The following is a 15,744-nucleotide window of genomic DNA, read 5'->3' as shown; positions in this document are numbered from 1 at the left end:
TGCCTATGTTTAAGGAATATAAAGTCAAATCATTGTTTCATGTTACTGATGTGTGATGTTCTCAAAAATGTTTATCATAATATACAGTTTGGTTCTAGAATATTTAAAACAAAAAAAGATGAAATTATAAACCATAGAATGAATTTTTTATATACATACAATGTTCACAAAGAAGTATTCTTCCAAATTAACTTGTTTTTAGATCTAATAAATGAATATTAAATAATTTTGTACAAACATCAATATATTGTAAGTTCTTTATTTGCTTCTTCATACCCTGGATTTACTCATTTAAGCTTATGCTTTTACCTTAATTATTATATCATAATTTACATCTATGTATTTTAAAATATTTCTCCATGTATTTCGAAATCATATCTTAAACGCTTTTAGATTTATTTTGGTTAGCAATTATATTTCATATGATAATTTATCCACCTTTGATATCCAGTGATAATACTCTTCCCTAAACAACATATACCCTTACTTTCTTTATTTCTATTTCTACTGGAGTATAGTAGTTGTTTTAAAGAACTCGTGACTTTGAAAAGTAGAGAATCTATTTCATTTTTTAAAAGTACCTGACTTTTGTATAATTTTGGATCATTTAGTTTGTGCAAAATATTCTTAAGCTGCGTTTATATTAGATCAGTTAGATACATTAAATAGCCTAGAGTTGAAAGTTGTTTAAAACTCGAAATACATTTTCTTTGGAAAAAACATGTCCCTTATATCAGATTAAGATATAGTTGAAATACTGTATATTGAGAATTAAAGGCAATCGTGATTTTTAAGTAAGTATAATTTAAAGTAGTTAAGTAAAACTAAATTTTGATTTTTTTTTTCCCATTTACCACAGTGGTTACGAAAAACCTGGTTCAATGGGATAGTAAAGGAAATACAAAAGGCTTTACTTCCGTGGCCATCCTACAGGAAACACGAATAGGCTCAGTTGATTTACAGAGTCAAAGACTATCCTGAGGTAACTGGACTAGATTAAGATGGAAGGGCATTAAAAGCCATAATTGTATATCCTCCCTGGGGAAAAGAATCACCGAGCAGAAGAAATAGTAGCAAGAAACATACAGAAGAACACTCTTCAAGAAAACTATAATATGTCAAATTGGACATTTCTCCCCTAATGTTTCAACAATCTAGCTCATTTATTTAATACGCATACTGGGAAACTACTTTCTTCCAAGTATGTAGATTATTGTAGATTTTGGAAAGAAAAAAGAGAATGTCTAATCAGAAGCTGCAGCACGTTTTCATGAGTATTTCAAGAGTAGCCCAAACAGCTAAAATTTGTATGCTACTCAAAGTCCACTTGTCTGAACTTGTGCTTTGAGGTACTCCTAGTGCCTAGCAAAGAGTTCACATTTCACAAAGAGATGTCTGATAAATATTTTAGATGTCAATCCAGTCATTCCCTTAACTGTATAGTTAGTTGTATGTATATTCCATCAATATCCATACATTAAATTATGTGTTTCATAACTATGAGAATCATTTGTATTAAAAGGCATGGATGGGTCCTAGTTTAAATGTCAGCCGCACCTACCCTAGCATCCGGGTATCCAGGGATTCAGCAGGATCCATCTTCCAAGGTATATTTTTTTGAAGGACAGAAAACCCCTGATGAAGAATTCATCCTAAAAGGAAAGGGAGTAGAGCTGTTCAATTTCAGTTCAAGGGCAATTAGCACGCAAGGGAAAGAAGCTGTGACTTCGTGCTCTTCATTCAGATTGCAGAAAAATGTGTGGACTATGGATAGAACTGCAACGGAAGCACGGCTCATGGGTGATCCATACACAGAGTCGGGCATAAGTAGCTGCTGCCACACACACGCTCACCGTGGACATCTGCACAGCCCCCCGTTTTCAACAGCCAGTGTTGAAAGGTTTACAGCAACCGCTGCGGACCCTGCTGGGCCCCGATTAAGCACATTACCACACTTTTGGTGTAGGTAATGATAGGCACTGTGACCACAGTGGGCCAGGGCAGGCAAGAAGAGCTGCCATGGGACAGCCAAGAGGGTAAACCCTCCAGGGACATCTAGAGCATCATGGTAGGAAATCAGGGGGCGCTGAAATGCCGCTAGAACAGATTTGGGTGAGAACTTATTTATAGTGGAATTTTCCGTTCCTCTATTCTTACTGTTACAGGATGGATGGCCTAGGAAATGTGTCACATCTGTAATAAATACACAACAAAATAGAAGATGTTTGTAACAAAATTCACAAAATGAATTTGACCAAAAGATCTCCACTATTTTGCTTTCTTTAGAAAGAGGTAAGTGGTGGGATAAACAACCCCCAAAATAAAACAAAAGTAAGAATATTTAATGAGGGATTTATTTCAGAAAACAACTTTCAGGGCATATCTTGTGGTGGAACATTTTGTCTCTAAATTTCTTTTTCTAGCTGTAGGAATAAAGATTTTTATCAATCTTTATATGTCTCAATCTATCAGGCAGATTTGGTTAAATATAATAGACTTCCTTTTTCAAAGAAAGATCTTTGTGTGTTTGTGTGTATTTTTGGTTTGTTTGTCTTACAAATTACCAAAGTCATTGTAGTTAACCGTTGAGATGACTAAGTTAGATGTTCATTAAAATAATCATTCTAACTAATGAGGATCTACCATAAACCTCAGAATTAAATGTGTTTCCGTAAGTGGGGAGTGTAAAATACTTGAAGTTTGATTTCTTATTTTTCTCCCCCAAGCGCAGTATAATATTACTTGCTTAAAGCCAGAAGAAAATTCTGCTACATATTTTGCTAATTCAAGTACAAAGAAATACAGAGCTTTGCAAAGCATTTTTTAAAGTGTGTTTTATGTGATTCGAAATTAATAATGTTTATACCAAGTGCTTTCACAGTGCTTGGCACATGGAAGGGACTGTAAATGCATATCTCACCTGATTTCTGAAGGAAATGAGATATATTTTGCATTGTAATCATGATATGGTGAACGACATTGCTTTAAAATTAAATAAAAATAGGAAGAACAGAGAGGAAGTGGAAAGCTAAATGTTACTTCTGTCTTCTCACAAACCACTTTTGACACTGAAATTATTTGTGCTGATTTCCTTTGCATTAAATGAAAATGATAATATTTTGTACTTCCTAGGAGTACGTATTAAAGGCCAAAATATTAGCACCGTAGCATGATTGTCCCTCTACAATTACTCAGAATATTTTTTACTCAGCTAAAGGCAGTGATAACTTTTATATTTTTAGTAGCTCTCCCCAAGGAATTAGTTTGAAAATGAGGTTGATTCCCAGATGCTGGAAATTAAAACTTTAAGCACGTGAGGGTAAAATACATTTTTCAGTGTCATCTAGTTTAGTATTTCTGTATCACCTTCACGAAATATAACCAGCGGGCCGAGCCTGGCTGGAATAGAGTGGCTTGGAGGCTGAGCACGCCCTCAGCCCGCTGCAGGAACCGCTCCCAGCCCAGCGCCCAGCAGCGTCCCTGGGACGTACGTGGAGGACACGCGTTCCATCTGTCAAAATGACAGAATCCTATTTACTCTTACTGCAATCTTAAATACAATGGCTTAAGAAGATTGCAAAATTTCGTAATGTTTAATGAACCTGGGAGGTTAGTTTTGTTACCTTTGTCTCACGGGAGGGAGTCCTGAGAACATTTGGGGTTCTGACAGACCATCTACCATTCTACTGACATCCCTCAGTTTGGTTAACGTCAAAACGTGTTTAAGCTGCAGGGACCAGGCTTAATTCTTTTGCACACTAAATTAGAGATTTTAGGTTTGTTACAAACTTTTTTACATTGGGCTCATATTAACTCACCCACATTCTTGCAAGTTTTAAAAAAATGTATTACTCAACATGTAATCACCAAAAACTATTTATAGGACAGTTCTTTCAAGTACTTAATTTCTTTTCTATACCTGGAAATTATTTGTCTTTCTATCTCCCTATGTCAGAGTAATAAAGAGAGGAGTTGGGATTTTGATTCAAAATGCATAATATTAAATTACCTACCATACATTAGACACTGTCTTTCACATTACAGAGTACAGGCCCCAAGAATTATAAAATACATTTGTAGAATTATGAAAATACGTAAGAAAAATTACGGAAGGCTGGAGATTCTAACACAATGGATAAGTTGATATAGTCATCTTTATCAAGCCTTTGGTTTCTAAATGTAGTACTGCAGATGAATATCTGTCTATTAACTCATCCTAAAACTGTTACGTTTGCACTTTTTAGATGTCTACATGGCTTGTTAATATCAGCAACTTAGTCACTCAGCTGTTCATTATTTACGACATTTATTTGATCAGTTAAACCAAGTTGAGGCTTGAAATAAAGTGCCACTCCATTGGAGTTGACGGTTAAAAAAAGGCAATTCAGTGAGACTGCAGAGTATTCAACTTTATCATTAGGCTGAATGCTGCAATATAAAATGTATTTATTTTTTGTAGATGGCACCATCCCAGGAGGTCTAGCTTGCACCATAGAAAATAAGATTGAAAATGACCTTGGTAAGTGGAAAAAGTATTTAAAAACACAGAATGGCATTCGATTTTTAAACATCAGAAAAACAGGCTATACAAATATAAACTAAAGGAGTGACTTTGGATGCCTGGAGAGTTTATGAAACTAGATGTTTCTGTGTGATTGCAAAGCTCAGAATAATCAGAATGCAATGTAGGCCAGGAAAACAGGGAGAATACAGATGTTTACATGCACATTGGAACATAGGGAAGAGGGCTCTCTTCACACTAGAGTCAAGTTTGAATAAAGGATGCAACTTAATCACACGGAACATTGTTTTCTTCAGAGTAAGGTCTCTGTTCAAAAACAGAGAGTCAGGAAAATGATTTTATGATGTCATGGATTGTCCTTCCTGGGTTGTCTTAGTTTTATCCATGGCCTGTCTTAGTCTTCACTGCTTTGGACCAACCTAGAAAGCTGTTCTACAGCTGACTTCATGGAAGAGCCACGTAGAAAAATGAAAGCGACATCAGGTAGGTGAGATATTTAAAAGTCTGAGAGCCTTTTGAGGAGGTTAATATTTAATATAAATACAGAAAACTCTTAGACTCAGCATTGGGCAGGAGGGAAACTAATACATGGAGAATTATTCCACTAAATAAAACAGTGCTTGCTATTTCCCATTAGCAAAAACAAAATTCCACTGAATAAAACAGTGCTTGCTATTTCCCATTAGCAAAGTAGTTCATCACTACTTTTTTTCAATAAAATAGAATAGGACTGAAAAGAATAGGGCATATCAGAGTACCTCATAAATAGTAAGGACAAGTATTTTATGTCACTTTCATTATTCACAATTATGTAGGCACTAGTCATGATGGGAATTTTTAAAAAAATTTTGTATTTCAAACATATGCAAAAATGGACAAAGTGGACAGATATTTTAATGAATGCCCACTATCCATCACCTACCTAAACACTTACCCAACTGAGGATAAACCTGCCTCATCCACACTCTTAAATACTTTACCCTTTCACATTATTTTGACACAATCTCAGATGTCACATCTGTGTTTTCATTATGTATCACCAGAATTTAAGGATTCTTTTCTAATGCAACTACAATACCATTATCAGTTATTCCTTAATATCCACGAAGACCCCAAAAATGTATTCTTTCTGTCATTCAAAGTCACTATCTACATATCACTTATAAGTAGTATTTCTGACATTACACATAGGGGACTGACTCAATATTAGATGTGAAAGTTTAGGACATAATTTCTGCATTCGTTTTTGAAGGGGGTATAAAATAGCATTCTCTGGGCTGCTTTAAATGTAGAATGATTCTTCAAGTAAAAAAGAAAAAATCATGTATTTACAGATTTGTTTATCCTTCCTTAAATGTATATCTCTCGAGCTATTTCCTACTCACTGATTTATCAACTGATCCTAACATCACTAAGATCCTTATTTATGGATGTAATGACTATGCATGCTGCCTTGGGTTCATTTATGTGTTCATTTACTAAAGTTAAATGCCTATTATTTGCTAGATACCTATAGTGTACTCATAATCCCATCCCTCCAGGAGTACAGTTTAGGGAGCAAAGAATCACAAACAATTAATATCCCATGTGAGATACCATAGTAGACATACTGTATGCCAGTAAGATAAAGTAGAGAATATTCTTGAGATAGAGAGAAAGCATAAGCATACACAAAGAAAGAAATGTATACAATTTATGGTCTTTCTCTAAAACAATGAAGAGGTTTGTGTCGTTTGATCTTAGGGTTATGGGGATGCAAAGAAAGAGCACTGAATGTCAGGAACCAAGTTTTAGAGCCAAATTATTTGAGGCGAGCTTCAAGTTTAGACTTCATCTGGGAAGCAATGAGAAATCTTCGAAGGATTTTAAGTATGGAGTGACCTTTGAACTTTTTTCTTTTTTGTGGAAAGAAATCTCAGAAAATCATATTGAAAATGGATTGAGAGGCAACACGGACACATGCAGTTCAGCTCGGAAGCTGTTGCAGGAACCTAAGGACTTTCTCATGGGTGATGAGCTAATATGGTAGCAATGGGGGATGAATAAGAGGGAATGACTTTGATCAACATTTTGGAAGTAGAATTAAAAAAAAATGGATGACCAAATGATTTTTACTGAGGGAAAGTGGTGAGTTTCAGATAATTCTGAGGTTTTTAGCTTGGCAGACTGTAGAGTTTCCTTACGTGAGATAAGGCACATAGAAAGAGGAGCAGGCTTGTTGTGTTTGTGTTTGGGAGGAGTGCTGGGAAGGCATCTGAAGTCATGTTACGTTTCAGATGCCTGTGAGACACTCAGTTATAGGCAGCCATTAATGGTGTGTCCCTGGAGCTCAGGAGAGAAGAATGAGACAGATGTGGAAGTTATATGCATTGAAGTGAATAATTACACTGGATTAGATTGTCCGGGGAGAGAGAGAAAGAAAAAAGAAAGAAGAGAGGAGAAAAGAGCAAATTACAGTGTTTTTAGCTTTGTTTTTTTTTCACCCGCCACAAAAATGAATGAGTATCCCTGCTGAAAATAAGTTTATTCTGCAATTTATTGTATGTTTTAATTAGTCAATGAGACTTTCCCTGAGATGTTTCCTTGAACACTCCTGATATAAATCCAAGATGGTGTCTGTTTCTTAAATACATCTTCCACATTTATGATGAAGACATAAATGGGCATAACACATACCAAAATTTCTCAGGATGATAGTGACCATAAAATTGTCCTGGGTTAAATGTAACAACCAAAGAAGTTTTGCTAGCTCTCTACGTGTGCGATCTGCTGAATTTCTCTTTATCCTAATGGTTTCTCATGATGGAAACACAAACTAAAAAAAAGGTGAAGCATTTTCTCAGAGGATCTCTTCCATCCTGATACAATCTGCCAAGGAAAGTTATTACACTTCAAAATATGAGCAGACGTGAACCAAGTAATGACAGCAGAATTGTAAAAAAATATCTCAGGCCTATGGCTAGAACTAGAATCACTTAATGAGGCTTGGGGAGGGTGTAGCTACTCCGGCTGGAATGATGAGAGCATAACAGGAGACCAAAACAGATAGTCCAAAGCAGAATTCAACATTTGGAAGCACTAGCAAGGAGTAAAATTAAAATCTCCAAAGGTTTGTTAAGTGGTGCATAGAAACTGCTAGTTTATCCGAGAGAAGTTGGCATAGAGAGTTCCAGCCAGTCACGAGGGCCTGACCCATACAGGGCCGCAGACACACGTTCCCTCAACTTGGGACTTAGTACAGCCACAAAGTTACTCTGAGACTGGAGATCTTCGGTGGGTGTCCGGGCAGAAATCTGGGTTCAGAGCCCAAAACAGGGATGCAATGACTAGGCCTGAGAAATTAGGATATAGGGCAGTGAATTTAAGTGTTTGAATTCTGAGCTTCTGCTTTTTCGGGTTCTCTGATAAGGAAGCACCCGGTATGCTGGCACCTTTCCTTACACATTCAGGGCTTGGCTGAGAAGTAGCACCAAAGCTTAGATCTATGGGGCTGTTGGATGCTTCCTACAATAATCTTATTCCTCTCCACCCATTTCACTGCCCCACGATGTTTCATCCTCATACAAATACACATGGTGTTTTGGCACAAGTGCAAAAAGTGGCCTATTCACTGACTTAGTCTGTGGTTAATCTTACTAATCAATCCACCCTTGCACAGTAGCTGGTAAGAAAGGTGGTCAGAAGCCCATGCGTGGATGGACATTCTATCCTATAAGGTAAAGGTGGAAATATGAGACAAGGAGCATAAATGTTTTGCTCTTTTCTAGAAATTGGGGCTTGACTTGGTATCTAGACTAAGTAGAACTAGCCAATATGGTGAGTCAGATTAGCAATGACTGTCATGACACTGAACTTTGAAATGTTGATCTGGAGTTACTTAAATGCCCCTGACTATGTTTAAGATCCATCCTAAAGATCAAAATGAGGTTGAGCTTGAGTTTTATAAAGAGAGAAAGTAGAGCAGGTGTGGTGTTTGCTCTAATATATTGTTCTCTGATTTAATCAAAGAAGTAGACAGGACCGAAGTGTCTAGAAGAGGCATCGGTAGCAAACATCCTATTTAAATTAATGATTTCCTGTGTTTGCTCTCAGATTTCTTGGCACCTATGCCCAGTTTCTCCTTTTTGTGAGAAATTGATTTAAACCAGAGGTCCTTGAACTTTAGCATGTGTCTAAACATCTTAGAAAGTTCATGAAAACACTGATTTCTGGATCTTACCCCTAGAGTTTCTGAGTCAGTAGGTCTGGAGTGAGGCCCATAATTTTTCATTTCTAAGTTCTCAGATAACACTAATGCAGCAAGCATAGGGATCAATTTGAGAGCCACTGAATGGTAAATTCCTTAGTGCTTCTAGAAAAATTCCCATGCCTTAATAATTTTAAGAAAGCTTACAATTCCAGAATTTAACGTTGAAATCATAATGTTTAACTATAATACATTCTATCAAAATAAAATATTGTAAGGCTTATTTCTTAATATTATGGAATTTTTATTTGGAATGACTTAACTCCTTAGTCATCTGCTACAAAACCTTCACACACACAGATCCTAGGGTCTATATTTGTTACATGACATTATATTAGAGGGAAATTACGCTTTCTCTATCTTCAAGTTTAGATAACTTTCTACCAAAAAATTTCCCTGTTCAACTTGTGCAAAGTTAGTTAATTCATCCACCTACTCCAAATTTGTAGATTTGCTTGCTCAGCTATAAGAGCTGTGTACGTCAGCAGTGGTGAGGGATCATATCTGCACTAGTTTGCCTTGTTAAAACAAATGTTATTTGCCTTTGTGCTCATGTATATTCTTTTTGATAAATGATGTTAGAAATTATATACTCTATATCACTTATCATCCATGAGAATATGATTTAAGTTGCCCTGTAAGAATGGAATCTCTTTTTTTCTAAATGTTTTACTGAAATCGGTGACAGGCGAGTTGATTTGCTATTGCTCCAGAGTTGTATGGTTGCAGTTCTTTTGATCTGGCTATCTTACAGAAAGAAAGGGATCAGTAAATAGCCTGGATATTAAATGTGAATGCTGAATGTTTTTAGAAACACCTAATATCAATGGTCATTTCAATAAATTTGAGTAGAAGCCAATAAGGTACTCCTCACAAAAATCTCATTTCAAAAATAATAGAAAAATTAATTATGTTAGCCCATCCCTCACTTCTTGAGTCAGTGTCATATAGTCACAGTAAAGGGATACTGAGTAACTGTGTTGACACCATTATAAGAAGACTTAACATTCTAGAACTAAATTGTAAAAACATACTATTAGACTCATAGACACTGAGAAGTGACCAGTAGTTACCAAGGGGGAGGGGTTGGCTCAAGTGCAGGGGGAAAGAGTGGGACGAAGGGACACAAATTGTCAATCACAATATAAGTTGGTCACAGGGACTGTTGAAAAAAAACATACTATTGATTTATATATTCTATGCAGGCTAAATTTAAGTCACTAATACATTGTAAGATATACTTGACTGCGTCTTAGTACTCAGAGCTAGGTAAAGAGAGAAAAATGGGAAGATCAAGACCGGTGAGTCTGTGCTTTGTTAAGTATGGGGAGAGAATACCAAGGACTCATGGGCTTGAGAGAATTCTTTTTATATAAAACATTCTGAATGGACAAATACTAGCTTACTGAAGTCCAGTTAATCAATTCAAACTTTATGAGCTTTAATTACTTACTCAAAAATGTCTGCCCCAGAGGTCAAGAGACCTGTAATAGAGACAGCTGCACTATAGATCAACAGTAACTATCACAGTATCAATAGCTGGTATTTATTGAATGCTTATAATGAGTGGGGTTAATAAATGCATTATAATTATAATGTGGGAATAAATGCATTATTTCAATTGATCTTCACATAAATTTTATTGACTATGTTCTACTATCATCCCCATTTACCTAGCGAGGAAACTGAAGCTTATGGAACTTTCTTAATGGTCTTAACAGACAAGAAGCTAATAAACTGTAGAATCAGAATTTGAACTGATGTAATTAGCTTTCAAAACCTATAAAAGAAAAAACACCATGTTTTAGAACTGACTCATCTTTCACTGGATTAATTGACTATGGTTCAAACACATTGCATGCCCATTAGTGTCTTAACTACATGGTCTGTTCAGACCAGATTTATTGTCACAAATTAGAATAAATAATCATGCTTCTCTATCCAACTCAGCAAAATTAATTTAAGGCACCTAGAATACAAAATATTACAGTTCCAAGAACAGTGTTTTACATATACTAAAGGTTTATTTAATAAGTTTTAGAGACAGGGGAAAAATGATGAATATCCTTGGTTGCTGTGATTATATCTGGCAGAAAGATAATCCTGAAAACGATGTGCACTCTCTCCAGAGCCCGTGACCTGATAACCTGTACCTTCCTTGCCTTGGGAATTGCAAGTTCTTTTCAGGTCTAATCTTCTTACCTCTGTCTGAAGTTCCCATTCTCCTTATCTACTTTCTCTTTAGAAAGTAAATTCTCCTCTCCACTTCATATTTATCTAATCTTAGACCAAAGCAAATTAGACATTAAGAGTGGACAGGTTTTTCTTTAACACAAGAAACTGCATAGCACATACTAGTTTCCCTGTGTCAAACAAAAGCACACGTCTTTTCTTATAATGTGTGTTTCCACAATTAAATTTCATTCAAGTCAGTGATTTTTCATTAATCTCCTATAGCAGGAAATGAAAATACCTTTTTAAGGCTCAGAAAATACCTTCAAAGAGTTTACATTTACAATATATGGAACCAGGAAAAAAGACTCAAGTGAGTAAATAGAAATAATAAAAAATCAAAGGTGTAACAAAAGCCAAAATACTAAGAGGACTCAGAGGAAGGTGGAAATATAACCATGTAGAAGATTCATATGCTTTATTTACTATTTAAAAATAGTTTAATTTTGAAGCAAGTTTTGCCCAGAAAATGAGCCAAAGACACTAATAGGAAAAAGATAGTTTAGGAATATGTTATTTGCTTTAATTTTTCTTAAAGACTTTAATTTCCTAGGGCAGTTATATGTTTATAAAAAAAACTGAGAGGAAGGTATGGAGATATCTTACATACTCCCTGTGCCCACCATTCATATCCTGCCCCTTTATCAACATCACTCACCAGAATGGTACTTTTTTTTTATCAAGGATGTTTATATTAGGGTTCACCTTTGGAGCTGTACACTCTATGGGTTTGGACAAACTTATAATGATATACATTAATCATTATAATATCATACAGAGTATTTCACTCTCCGACATACCCTCTGTGTTCTGACAATTCATCTCTACCCTCCAACCTCCACCCCCTGCAACCACGGATCTTTTTACTTTCTTCATAGTTTTGCCAGAATATCATATATTTGGAATCATACAGTATGTTGCCTTATCAGATTGGCTTCTTTCACTTAAAAAAAATATGCATTTAGAATTCTTTCATTTCTATTCATGGTTTGATAACTTGTTTCTTTTCTACTACTAAAGAATGTTCCATTGTCTAGATGTACCACAGTTTATTTATCAATTAATCTGATGAAGAACATCTTGCTTGCCTCCAAGTTTTGGCAATTATGAATAAAACTGGTATAAATATTTGTATGTAAGTTTTTGTATGGGCATTAGTTTCAACTCCTTTGGGTAAATACCAAGGAGTATGAAGACTAGATTGTACGGAAAGAGTATGTTTAATTTTGTAAGAAAATGTCAAACTGTCTTTCAAAGTGGCTATACCATTTTGCATTCCCAACAGCAATACATGAGAGTTCCCATTGCCCCACATCTTCATCTGCATCTGGTTTTGTCAGTGTTCTGGATTTTGCCATTTTAATAGGAATGTAGTGGTATCTCATTGTTATTCTAATATGCTTATCAATTTTATTGATTTCTTTCAAAGAACTATCTTTTGGTTTTGTTGATTTCCTCTGTTGATTGCCTGTGTCCAATTTTATTGATTTATGTTCTTTTATTATTTCTTGTCTTTTGCTTAATTTGGATTTTGTTCTTTTTCTAGTTTCCTAAGGTGGAAACTTCTATGATTGATTTTTTGATCCTTTTTCTTTTGTAATATTTGCATTCAGATTAGAGTTTCTATGGTATTTTTTTCCATGCATTTATTTCTAATCTATGTGTGTCATTGTATTTAAAGGGGATTTCCTATAGATAACAAACAGCTGGGTCATGCTTTTTGATCCACTCTGACAATCTCTGTCTATAACTGGTGCATTTAGACCCTTTACATGCAAAGTGGTTATTGATACAACTGGATTAATATCTACTATATTCATTACTGTTTTCTGTTTGTTGCTCTTTTTCTTTGCTGCTATTTTTATCTTCCATTCTTTCCTCCATTTTATAATTTTAGAGTTTTTTATGATTCTGTTTTCTCTCATTTCTTAGTATATTAGTAACAGTTCTTTTTTTTACCTTTTTTTTTTTTTTGGTTACCCTAGAGTTTGCAAAGTACATTGACAACTAGTTCAAATTCATTTTCGAATAACACTATATCACATCATGTGTAGTGTGAGTATTATTTTATTATAATAAAACAATCCTAATTCCTTGCTCCTGTACTTTGCATCATCTGGGTCATTCATTACACATATATAAACATATATATGCATATGTAATTGAATACATTATTGCTATTATTATTTTGAACATAGTGTTATCTGTTAGATCAACTAAGAATAAAAAAAATACAAGTTTTTACTGAGCCTTTATTCCTTCATAGATGCTCTTCCTTTCCTTGTGTAGTTCCAAGTTTCTAACCTGTGTTTCTTTTCTTTCTCTCCAAAGAGCCTCTGTTAATGTTTTTTTCAAGACAGGGCAGGGCCTACTGGCAACAAATTCCCTCAAGTTTTGTCTGGGAAAGTCTTTATTTTTTTTCTTTCATTTTTGAAGGATAATTTCACAGGGTACAGGATTCTAGGTTTGTGGGAGTTTTTTCTCTCAACACTTTAAATACTTCACTTTTCTCTCTTGCTTTCATGGTTTCTGAGGGGCATCAGATATAATTCTTACCTTTGTTCTTCTGTGGGTAAGGATTGTTTTCTTCTGGCTTTTTTTTTTCTCTTTTTGATATTTTTTTCTTCCTCTTTGACTTTCTCTAATTTGAAAATGACATGCTGACATATAGTTTTATTGTCATTTACCCTACTTGGTGTTTTTTGGAGCTCCCTGGATCTATGGTTTCTGACATTAATTTGGGCAAATTTCCAGTATTATTGCTTCAAATATTTCTCCTGTCCCTTTCTCTCATTCTTCTCCTTCTGGTATACATCTTTTGTGGTTATCCCACAGTCATTAGATATTCTGTTCTGTTTTTTTACAGTCTTTGTTTTCTTTACTTTAAGTTTTCCAGGACTCTACTGACAGATCCTTTAGCATAGAGATTCCTTCCTCAGCTATGTCCAGTCTGCTAATAAGCCAACCAAAGGCATTCTTCACTTCTGTTACAATATTGTGTATTGATACCATTTTTTTTGCAGTTTTAAGGATTTCCAGCCCTCTCTTCATATCAGCCATCTGTTTTTGCATGCAGTGTTCTTTATCTATTAGAACATTAACATATTGATAATATTTGTTTTAATTGATCAGATTAATAATTCCAACATCCCTGCCATGTCTGGTTATGATGCTTGCTCCGTCTTTTCATATTGTGTTTTTTACCTTTTGGTATGCCTTGCAATTATTTTTTTGATGGAGAACATGATGTGCTTGCAGGGTAAAAAGAAGCTGCTATAAATAGGTTGTAGTGGTGTTGGGGGTTAGAGAGAAAGTACTTTATGGGCCTATGATTAGATACCAGTCTTTTAGTGCGCCTGCCTCGGGACTGAACTCCGTAACTGTTTCTCCATTTCTCCTTCCCTCAGAGGTGGAACAGGATGCTACTATAGGCTGGATTTCTGGGTCTCTCTTACCCAAGTGTTTTGGGCTTTGATATACCCCAGCAGTTTAGGCTCTGGTTAACTAGTTTCTCCTGAGGGCTGGCCTTAGTAACACAGTGCTCGAGAGTATTTCAAATGGTTCCTTTCCCACTCTCCCTATGGGAATTGGGTTGAGTTCCTCTAAGTAAATCTCCCAATAATGTGGGGCATCCCTGTGAATAGGTCCCCCTGGAGTTTTTAACTCTCAGAGGCGCTGGCATTGAGACTCCAGGAGTTCTTCCGTTTCAGTCGGTTTTCACACTCCCGCTCCGGTTCCTGCAGTGACGCCTCCTCGGGGGCCTCTGCCCGGGGAAGCTGTGACTCCTCTCGCCCACCTGTGTGTCTCCGGACTATGGGCCAGTAGTTTTTCCCAGTGTTGTTCCCTCTCTTACAGAGTCAAGTGAGTTGATATTTCACTCTTAACAGCTCTTACTTGTTGTTAAGATGGAGTGGCAACTTTTAAGTGTCTTACAAATAGAACTGGAAATAAGGAGTCCAACTTTAATTTTCAGCAAGTTACTTACCCCTTTGTAATTTTTGAATTTTCCCCTTTGTAAATTTTGAATAATTCAAAAATTATTACCTTCTTACCTATGTTCTTTCTTCTTACCTATAATTTTTTTTAAAGCCTTATCTCTTTTATTTCTCCACTTCAGGTAAATAATAGTTTCAACAAAAGCCATGCTCTTTCAATATGTGGCATTTATATATTATGCCAAGTCACAAAAACAGATATCCTAAAATCCAATGTAACAATAATTGGAGAATGAAGCCTTTCAGAGCTGGCAGTCATTGATACAAATGCCAATTAAGTGTTTCAGTCCAAAGATCCTAATACCATTGACAGTGACTGAGGATAGCCTGTGATACTAATTATGAATTTGTTGATTCCTAAGTCAAAGTATCATCACAATACTAATGATTAGTTTACCACTGTGACTCAGTATATGCAGAGATGCAGTCTATATATCTCTGCAGATTTAAAAACCCTGTAATCCTTCATACCTGTAGTTTCATACTCTAACATATTCAAAATAGCATCCTTAAAAATTGGCATTATATACCACTATGGTGAAAAAGAATAAAAACAAACTATACAATGATTTTAAATCATTAAATATCAAATTTAACAGTTGTTAAGATGCAAATAAAATATTTTAAATGTACTTAAAAGTTGATCTTAAAATGAATAGCAGATATTAAAATATTGCACAGAAAGAATGATTATGATGATGTAATTTTTAAAATTTATTTAATGGATAGAGTCCTTTGCCACTATTTCT

The 15,744-nt window shown here is 35.3% G+C and overlaps 1 long non-coding RNA gene across 1 annotated transcript in view; it reads left to right on the top strand.

Annotated features, from left to right (window-relative positions):
• Positions 1 to 592: 592 nt before the first annotated feature.
• The window catches only part of LOC140846793 (uncharacterized), a 156,947-nt gene continuing 141,795 nt past the window's right edge, over positions 593 to 15,744 (top strand). Inside the window, exons 1-2 of the long non-coding RNA XR_012126200.1 lie at positions 593 to 2,292; positions 4,460 to 4,519. This is a non-coding gene — a long non-coding RNA (uncharacterized lncRNA). The remainder of the gene's footprint in view (positions 2,293 to 4,459; positions 4,520 to 15,744) is intronic.

This window comes from Manis javanica, chromosome 16 (assembly GCF_040802235.1).
Source record: "Manis javanica isolate MJ-LG chromosome 16, MJ_LKY, whole genome shotgun sequence".
NCBI classification, from domain to species: Eukaryota; Metazoa; Chordata; class Mammalia; order Pholidota; family Manidae; genus Manis; species Manis javanica.
This window is presented reverse-complemented; position numbering and strand designations above follow the sequence as displayed.